This window comes from Rana temporaria, chromosome 5, assembly GCF_905171775.1.
Source record: "Rana temporaria chromosome 5, aRanTem1.1, whole genome shotgun sequence".
Lineage (NCBI taxonomy): Eukaryota > Metazoa > Chordata > Amphibia > Anura > Ranidae > Rana > Rana temporaria.
The window spans coordinates 412,231,828-412,241,181 of record NC_053493.1 but is presented as its reverse complement, the minus strand read 5'-3'; the positions used below and the strand labels follow the sequence as shown (position 1 = coordinate 412,241,181).

Sequence of the window (9,354 nt, the reverse complement as noted above, 5' to 3'; positions counted from 1 at the left end):
GAGGAGCATGGGGGAGGGGACAGACAGCTGACTCAACAGCTATGGCCTGGGAGTTTCTCACTTCTGCCTAATCTTGTCCCATAAGGGGGGGGCACCGAACTGATTCTTTGCCCCGGGTGAAATAATGTTTAGCTTCCCCTCTGGTACTGCCTATAAGAGTACCAATACCAGCCGTAATACTCTAATAAAGTAGAATGGCCAATGGCTAGTGAAGGGGGAGAGGGGGCTTGGGTGGCTGGGGGGGGGCGGGTTCGGGAGTTGTCCAGGCCACCATGGGAGAGACCTGTTAAAGTGGGCCAGTCTGGATGAAGTCCAGGGACAAATTTTTGTCCCAGTCCAGCCCTGTGTGTACTTGATCGCTGTACCATTCAACATATCTTCAAAGATAAATTCTCCTATACAAATATACCCCTGATGAAAGGGATTTGAACCTGAAACGCGTTGGGTACCGGAAAGCTTTTCTTGGACGTTGGCTACCAGAAAGTGTTTTATTGGAGACAAACTACTTAATATACATACTTCTATATTCTACTGCAAGACACAGGGGTTGCAAATCCACTTTGCACTACAAGTGCTCTTGGAAGTGCAGTCTCTGTAGATCTGAGAGGAAGATCTGAAATGGGGGGGGGGGGAAGCTCTGCTGCATGGGCGTCCGCTCCGTAGGGCAAGGGGGGTCGTTTGCCCCCCTGAAATCGCCAGAGAGAGCCAGGAGCAGGGCCGAACTGGCTTTGGGGCCGCTTTAAGCAGCGACTGCAGCGCTCCCCTCCGTCTGTCCTCCCGCGCTCGTATCGTATGTCATGGAGTTGGGTCTGTGTGCAAGATCCCGCCCCCCCTAGTTCGGCTCGTCTGATAGTCTTCTAGTGTTCCGCCTATCACACGAGCCGAACTAGGGGGGCGGGACCTTGCACACAGACCCAGCTCAGTGACATACGATACAAGCGCCAGAGGACAGAGGGAGGGGAGCGCCGTTTTATATCGTTTACCAGGCCTGTGCTTTTGTTTGTTCCAACATCTGTTGCCACAGGTAACGCTAGACTGTTTTCTGATGTGTTTTTAGCAAGTCTGGAAATGCAGAGGAAACACAACACAGAGTTGTAGCCTACGGCATAGTTTCTAGTTGTCCCTTATTTAGAGTGCCTGTCCCTCTTCTGGAATCAAATTCATTTGTCCCTCATTCCAAAAGGTTCCTCTTTTACACCTGAAATAAATATACTGTCAATATAGTGTAGTGTTTCAGTCAAGGGAAAGGGGTGCTGTGTAATGTAAAGGGGTCCAGTGATGCAGGGTGTTGTGTAATGTAAAGAGGTCCAGTAGTGCAGGGTGCTGTGTAATGTAAAGGGGGCCAGTGATGCAGGGTGGTGTGTAATGTAAAGGGGTCCAGAGGTGCAGGGTGATGTGTAATGTAAAGGGGTCCAGTGATGCAGGGTGGTGTGTACTGTAAAAGGGTCCAGAGGTGCAGAGTGCTGTGTAATGTGAAGGGGTCCAGTGGTGCAGGGTGCTGTGTAATGTAAAGGGGTCCAGTGGTGCAGGGTGCTGTGTAATGTAAAAGGGTCCAGAGGTGCAGGGTGCTGTGTAATGTAAAGGGGTCCAGTGGTGCAGGGTGCTGTGTAATGTAAAGGGGTCCAGTAGCGCAGGGTGCTGTGTAATGTAAAGGGGTCCAGTGATGCAGGGTGCTGTGTAATGTAAAGGGGTCCAGTGGTGCAGGGTGCTGTGTAATGTAAAGGGGTCCAGTGGTGCAGGGTGCTGTGTAATGTAAAAGGGTCCAGAGGTGCAGGGTGCTGTGTAATGTAAAGGGGTCCAGAGGTGCAGGGTGCTGTGTAATGTAAAGGGGTCCAGTAGTGCAGGGTGCTGTGTAATGTAAAGGGGTCCAGTGATGCAGGGTGCTGTGTAATGTAAAGGGGTCCAGTGGTGCAGGGTGCTGTGTAATGTAAAGGGTCCAGTGATGCAGGGTGCTGTGTAATGTAAAGGGGGTCCAGTGATGCAGGGTGCTGTGTAATGTAAAGGGGGCCAGTGATGCAGGGTGGTGTGTAATGTAAAGGGGTCCAGTGATGCAGGGTGCTGTGTAATGTAAAGGGGGCCAGTGATGCAGGGTGGTGTGTAATGTAAAGGGGTCCAGTGGTGCAGGGTGCTGTGTAATGTAAAGGGGGCCAGTGATGCAGGGTGGTGTGTAATGTAAAGGGGTCCAGTAGTGCAGGGTGCTGTGTAATGTAAAGGGGGCCAGTGATGCAGGGTGGTGTGTAATGTAAAGGGGTCCAGTGATGCAGGGTGCTGTGTAATGTAAAGGGGGCCAGTGATGCATGGTGGTGTGTAATGTAAAGGGGTCCAGTGGTGCAGGGTGCTGTGTAGTGTAAAGGGGGCCAGTGATGCAGGGTGGTGTGTAATATAAAGGGGTCCAGTGGTGCAGGGTGGTGTGTAATGTAAAGGGGTCCAGTGATGCAGGGTGCTGTGTAATGTAAAGGGGGTCCAGTGATGCAGGGTGTTGTGTAATGTAAAGGGGTCCAGTGGTGCAGGGTGCTGTGTAATGTAAAGGGGTCCAGTGGTGCAGGGTGCTGTGTAATGTAAAAGGGTCCAGAGGTGCAGGGTGCTGTGTAATGTAAAGGGGTCCAGAGGTGCAGGGTGCTGTGTAATGTAAAGGGGGCCAGTGATGCAGGGTGCTGTGTAATGTAAAGGGGGCCAGTGATGCAGGGTGCTGTGTAATGTAAAGGGGTCCAGTGATGCAGGGTGCTGTGTAATGTAAAGGGGGCCAGTGATGCAGGGTGCTGTGTAATGTAAAGGGGTCCAGTGGTGCAGGGTGCTGTGTAATGTAAAGGGGGCCAGTGATGCAGGGTGCTGTGTAATGTAAAGGGGTCCAGAGGTGCAGGGTGCTGTGTAATGCAAAGGGGGCCAGTGATGCAGGGTGCTGTGTAATGTAAAGGGGGCCAGTGATGCAGGGTGGTGTGCAATGTAAAGAGGTCCAGTGATTCAGGGTGCTGTGTAATGTAAAGGGGGTCCAGTGATGCAGGGTGCTGTGTAATGTAAAGGGGTCCAGTGGTGCAGGGTGCTGTGTAATGTAAAGGGGTCCAGTGGTGCAGGGTGCTGTGTAATGTAAAGGGGTCCAGTGATGCAGGGTGGTGTGTAATGTAAAGGGGTCCAGTGGTGCAGGGTGCTGTGTAGTGTAAAGGGGGCCAGTGATGCAGGGTGGTGTGTAATATAAAGGGGTCCAGTGGTGCAGGGTGGTGTGTAATGTAAAGGGGTCCAGTGATGCAGGGTGCTGTGTAATGTAAAGGGGGTCCAGTGATGCAGGGTGTTGTGTAATGTAAAGGGGTCCAGTGATCCAGGGTGCTGTGTAATGTAAAGGGGTCCAGTGGTGCAGGGTGCTGTGTAATGTAAAGGGGTCCAGTGGTGCAGGGTGCTGTGTAATGTAAAGGGGTCCAGTGATGCAGGGTGCTGTGTAATGTAAAGGGGGCCAGTGATGCAGGGTGCTGTGTAATGTAAAGGGGTCCAGTGGTGCAGGGTGCTGTGTAATGTAAAGGGGGCCAGTGATGCAGGGTGCTGTGTAATGTAAAGGGGTCCAGAGGTGCAGGGTGCTGTGTAATGTAAAGGGGTTCAGAGGTGCAGGGTGGTGTGTAATGTAAAGGGGTCCAGTGATGCAGGGTGCTGTGTAATGTAAAGGGGGTCCAGTGATGCAGGGTGTTGTGTAATGTAAAGGGGTCCAGTGATCCAGGGTGCTGTGTAATGTAAAGGGGTCCAGTGGTGCAGGGTGCTGTGTAATGTAAAGGGGTCCAGTGGTGCAGGGTGCTGTGTAATGTAAAGGGGTCCAGTGATGCAGGGTGCTGTGTAATGTAAAGGGGGCCAGTGATGCAGGGTGCTGTGTAATGTAAAGGGGTCCAGTGGTGCAGGGTGCTGTGTAATGTAAAGGGGGCCAGTGATGCAGGGTGCTGTGTAATGTAAAGGGGTCCAGAGGTGCAGGGTGCTGTGTAATGTAAAGGGGTCCAGAGGTGCAGGGTGCTGTGTAATGCAAAGGGGGTCCAGAGGTGCAGGGTGCTGTGTAATGTAAAGGGGTCCAGAGGTGCAGGGTGCTGTGTAATGCAAAGGGGGTCCAGTGATGCAGGGTGCTGTGTAATGTAAAGGGGTCCAGAGGTGCAGGGTGCTGTGTAATGTAAAGGGGGCCAGTGATGCAGGGTGCTGTGTAATGTAAAGGGGTCCAGTGGTGCAGGGTGCTGTGTAATGTAAAGGGGGCCAGTGATGCAGGGTGCTGTGTAATGTAAAGGGGTCCAGAGGTGCAGGGTGCTGTGTAATGTAAAGGGGTCCAGAGGTGCAGGGTGCTGTGTAATGCAAAGGGGGTCCAGAGGTGCAGGGTGCTGTGTAATGTAAAGGGGTCCAGAGGTGCAGGGTGCTGTGTAATGCAAAGGGGGTCCAGTGATGCAGGGTGCTGTGTAATGTAAAGGGGTCCAGAGGTGCAGGGTGCTGTGTAATGTAAAGGGGGCCAGTGATGCAGGGTGCTGTGTATGTCTATTAATGGGGAAAAAAAGGACATCAATTTTGTTTGGGAGCCACGTCGCACGACCGCGCAATTGTCAGTTAGAGCGACACAGTGCCGAATCGCAAAAAAGTGGCCTGGTCTTTGACCACCCAAATGGTCCGGGGCTGAAGTGGTTAAAATGCAAATTTCTTAATAATTTTTTTTGAAACGTGTTTCTCTGGATATTTTTGTTGTTATTCTGTCTCTTACTGTTAAAATAAACCGACAAACTAAAATTATAGTCTGATCATTTCTTTCTCAGTGGAGCAGGGCCGGGCCTATGATGGGACCGGGTGGTACCATGGGTACCAGGCAGCACTTTTAGGGGGGCAGTATACCGATGCCCGCCAGCCCATTCCGCTACCCAAATAAAATTGATGTCCTTTTTTTCCCACAAATAGAGCTTTCTTTTGGTGATATTCGATCACCTCTGCGGTTTTTATTTTTTGTGCTATAAATATATATATTTTTTTACTTTTTGCTATAATAAATATCCCCAAAATTTAGAAAAATAAACAATTTTCTTCAGTTTAGGCCAATATGTATTCTTCTACATATTTTTGGTACCATAAAAAAAAAACACAATTAGCGTACATTGATTCGTTAGCGCAAAAGACATTGTGGCCGCCGGTAATTCACAGGTCCCTTTATACTCGTGGATACATGTATAGAGCCATGGCAGGTCCTTTTATACAACTATATGCATCTATAGAGCCATGACAGGCCCTCTTTATACATGTATAGAGCCATGACAGGCCCTCTTTATACTCCTATATACATTTATAGAGCCATGACAGGTCCTCTTTATACATCTATAGAGCCATGACAGGCCCTCGTTATACTCCTTAATACATGTATAGAGCCATGACAGGTCCTCTTTATACTCCTATATACATTTATAGAGCCATGGCAGGTCCTCTTTATATTCCTTTACATGTAAAGGGTCCCGACAGGTCCTCTATATACATGTATAGAGCCATGACTGGTTCTCTTTATACATGTATAGAGCCATGACAGGCCCTCGTTATACTCCTTTATACATGTATAGAGCCATGTCAAGTACTCTTTGTAGTCCTATATACATTTATAGAGCCATGACAGGTCCTCTTGATATTCCTTTACATGTAAACAGTGGGGTGGATTCAGTAAGCAATTGCGTCTGCGTAACCATAGTTACGCAGCGCAATTGCTTAGTTGCACCGGCGTAACGACTTTTCTGTATTCAGAAAGCTTTTTACGCCGACTGCAGCCTAAGATATGACTGGCATAAGGCTCTTATGCCGTCGTATCTTAGGCTGCATTCTTACGATGGCCACTAGGTGGCGTTCCCGTAGTGGTCAGCGTAGAGTATGTAAATTGCATACTCACGCCGATTCACAACCCTACGCGCGCCCTGCGTACGCATTTTACGTCGTTTGCGTTCGGCGGGTTCCGCGTAAGGCTGTTCCTGCTATTAGCAGGGGCAGCCAATGCTAAGTATACCCGTCGTTCTCGCGTCGCGATGTTTGAAAATTACGTCGTTTGCGTAAGTGAATCGTGAATGGCGCTGGACGCCATTTACGTTCACGTTAAAGCAAATGCTTTAACGTGCGACGTCATTTGCGACGTCATTTGCCGCAATGCACGTCGGGAAAGTTTCCCGATGGAGCATGCGCACTACGTTCGGCGCGGGAACGCGCCTAATTTAAATGATCCACGCCCCCCTACGGGATCATTTAAATTACGCGCGCTTACGCCGGCCATTTTTACGGAGCGCCTCCGCAAATTACGGAGCTACTGCTTCCTGAATCAAGCGTAGCGCAAGTAATTTACGGAGGCGTGGCGTAAAAACGTAATGCTGTGCCTCCGTAAGAAGTGCTCAGCCGTACCTGAATCCACCCCAGTAATGACAGGTCCTCTATATACATGTATAGAGCCATGACATGTTCTCTTTATACATCTATAGAGCCATGACAGGCCCTCGTTATACTCCTTTATACATCTATAGAGCCATGTCAAGTACTCTTTGTAGTCCTATATACATTTATAGAGCCATGACAGGTCCTCTTGATATTCCTTTACATGTAAACAGTAATGACAGGTCCTCTATATACATGTATAGAGCCATGACAGGTCCTCTTTATACTCCTATACATGTATAGAGCCATGACAGGTCCTCTTTATACTCCTATACATGTATAGAGCCATGATAGGTCCTCTTTATACTCCTATACATGTATAGAGCCATGACAGGTCCTCTTTATACTCCTATACATGTATAGAGCCATGACAGGTCCTCCTTATACTCCTTTATACATGTATAGAGCCATGACGGGTCCCCTTTAGTTATCATGATATAAAATAATGAATGTGGGGGCCTTTTGGTTGGCGTGATTTTTTTTGGGGGGGCAGCATTTCATTCTTGGTCCCAGGCAGCGCAATGTCTTGGGCCGGCACTGCAGTGGAGCAAAGGTACAAAATCAGCAGAGGGTCAAATATTTTTTCCCCTCACTGTAGCCCTATAGCCACCGGCAATACTCACATAAAAATCCCAACAAACTGGTTGCAACCAAGTTGAACGATCAATTAGCTTCATTTGTACTTGGGATATGGAAGTTCTTGTTGGTCAGGTAAATTATTGAAAACTAGTATACAAGACAAGACTATATTACAGTAACACGTACACCTTTTTTACAAGTACTGATGGTTTAACCCATCAAAGGATCTATTGGGAGGATCTGTAATGAGCAGTCAACTAGAAAGAACTCCACTGGACTGCAGTCAGGATCATTCACACCAAGTCACCAGTAGAGATACAAGGAAAGTCCTGAACGTTCAGAGGTGCCTCTTCTAATAAAGAGCAGGTAAGGATCATGGCGTTCTCTTCTGGAGCCGATCATTCTGTATCTTCTACCCAGTGTATTGAGTTCCTGAAAAGCGTGACCATTTATTATGTATACTTCCAATCATGTGCATGTTTTCTATAGGATTTCTTAAAGGAGGATTGTAGTCTTTGTAATGCTTTTTATGTACAGAATGAATGGAAGAGATCAGCTGTGCATAATTTTATTATTGTATGAAAATGTCTTAATATCCCTTTTTATCTGTACAGCTTACCATATATACTGGAGTATAAGCCGACCCGAAAATAAGCTGAGGCACCTAATTTTACCACAAAAAAATGTGAAAACATAATGGCCCAGATTCAAGTAGAATCGCGCAATATTTGCGTGGGCAAAGAGCAATTTTTTTTCTCTGCGCCCACGCAAATATTGCGCTTTGCCCGCGATTCACGGAGCAGTTGCTCCGTAAATTGCGCGGGCAATATGCTAAGCAGCCGGGCGCAAGGCTGCCTAATGTAAATGATCCCGTCGGGGGCGGGAATCATTTAAATTAGGCGCGCTCCCGCGCCGAGCGAACAGCGCATGCTCCGTCGGGAAACTTACCCGACGTGCATTGCGGCAAATGACGTCGCAAGGACGTCATTTGCTTGTAAGTGAACGTGAATGGCGTCCAGCGCCATTCACGGTTCACTTACATAAACGACGTTAAATTTGAACGTCGCGAGCGGGAGGCGCAGCTATACTTGAGCATTGGCTGCGCCTGCTATTAGCAGGAGCAACCTTATGCTAAAGGCGCCGTACGGAAACTCCGTACCTTGCGTAGGCAGGGCTCGCGCAACTTTTGTGAATCGGTGGTAGTATGCAATTTGCATACTACACGCCGATCACAAAGGCCGCGCCCCCTAGCGGCCAACGCAAGAATGCAGCCTGGGATGTGAAGGCATAAGGAGGCTTATGTTTGTCACATCCTAGGCTGCATTCGGTGTAACGAGGTTCCTGAATCAGGAGCACTCGTTACACCGGAGCAAGTAAGCACTTGCGCCGCGCAACTATGGTTGCGCGGGCGCAAGTGCTTCTTGAATCTGGGCCATTGACTCAAGTATAAGGCTAGGGTGTCCATCTGCATGCCTCATTGTGCCTCACTGTGTCCATGTCCATGCCTCACTGTGCCCATGTCTCACCTCACTGGCCCAGATTCACAAAGGAGATACGACGGCGTATCTCTGAGTCTGGGCGGTCGTATCTATGTGCCTGATTCTTAGAATCAGTTACGCATAGATTTCTATTAGATCCGACCGGCGAAAGTCTGTTACGCCGTTGGATCTTAACTGCATATTTACGCTGGCCGCTAGGGGCGTGTACGCTGATTTACGCCTAGAAATATGTAAATCGGCTAGATACGCGAATTCGAAAGCATTGTTTTTTTGCGGGTTAATTTGGAGCATGCGCACTGGGATACTTTCACGGACGGCGCATGCGCCGTTCGTAAAAAGCGTCATTTACGTGGGGTCACAAAAAATTAACATAACACACGCCCACATCTTCCACATTTGAATTAGGCGGGCTTACGCCGGCCTATTTACGATACGCCGCCGCAACTTTGCTTTGAGAATACAGCACTTGCCTGTCAAAGTTGCGGAGGCGTAACGTAAATAGGATACCTTAGGCCCGCACAAAGATGCGCGCTCCTACGTGAATCCGGGCCTTATAGAGTAAGAGTGGGACTAGATGTGGGCAAAGTTTGGGGTCCAGAGAACCTATGGCCGGCTGGTACCGGGTCCCCAAATCTGAAAGATCAGGCACAAAAAGGTGACTGGAGTATAATGCCGCGTACACACGATCATTTTTCGGCATGTAGAAAAAACTTTGTTTTTCCAACTTCATAATTAAAGCGGCCTTGCCCACACACCATCGTTTTAAAAAAAATGCTCTAGCAAAGCGCGGTGACGTACAACACGTACGACGGCACTATGAAGGGGAAGTTCCATGCGGATGGCGCCACCCTTGGGGCTGCTTTAGCTGATTCCGTGT

At 48.8% G+C, this 9,354-nt stretch overlaps 1 protein-coding gene across 1 annotated transcript in view; it reads left to right on the top strand.

The window, feature by feature from the left end:
- Positions 1-7,147: 7,147 nt before the first annotated feature.
- The window catches only part of LOC120941577 (cytochrome P450 2C3-like), a 43,935-nt gene continuing 41,728 nt past the window's right edge, over positions 7,148-9,354 (top strand). Inside the window, exon 1 of the mRNA XM_040355057.1 lies at positions 7,148-7,344. The gene's annotated coding sequence lies outside the window, so the exon portion shown is untranslated. The remainder of the gene's footprint in view (positions 7,345-9,354) is intronic.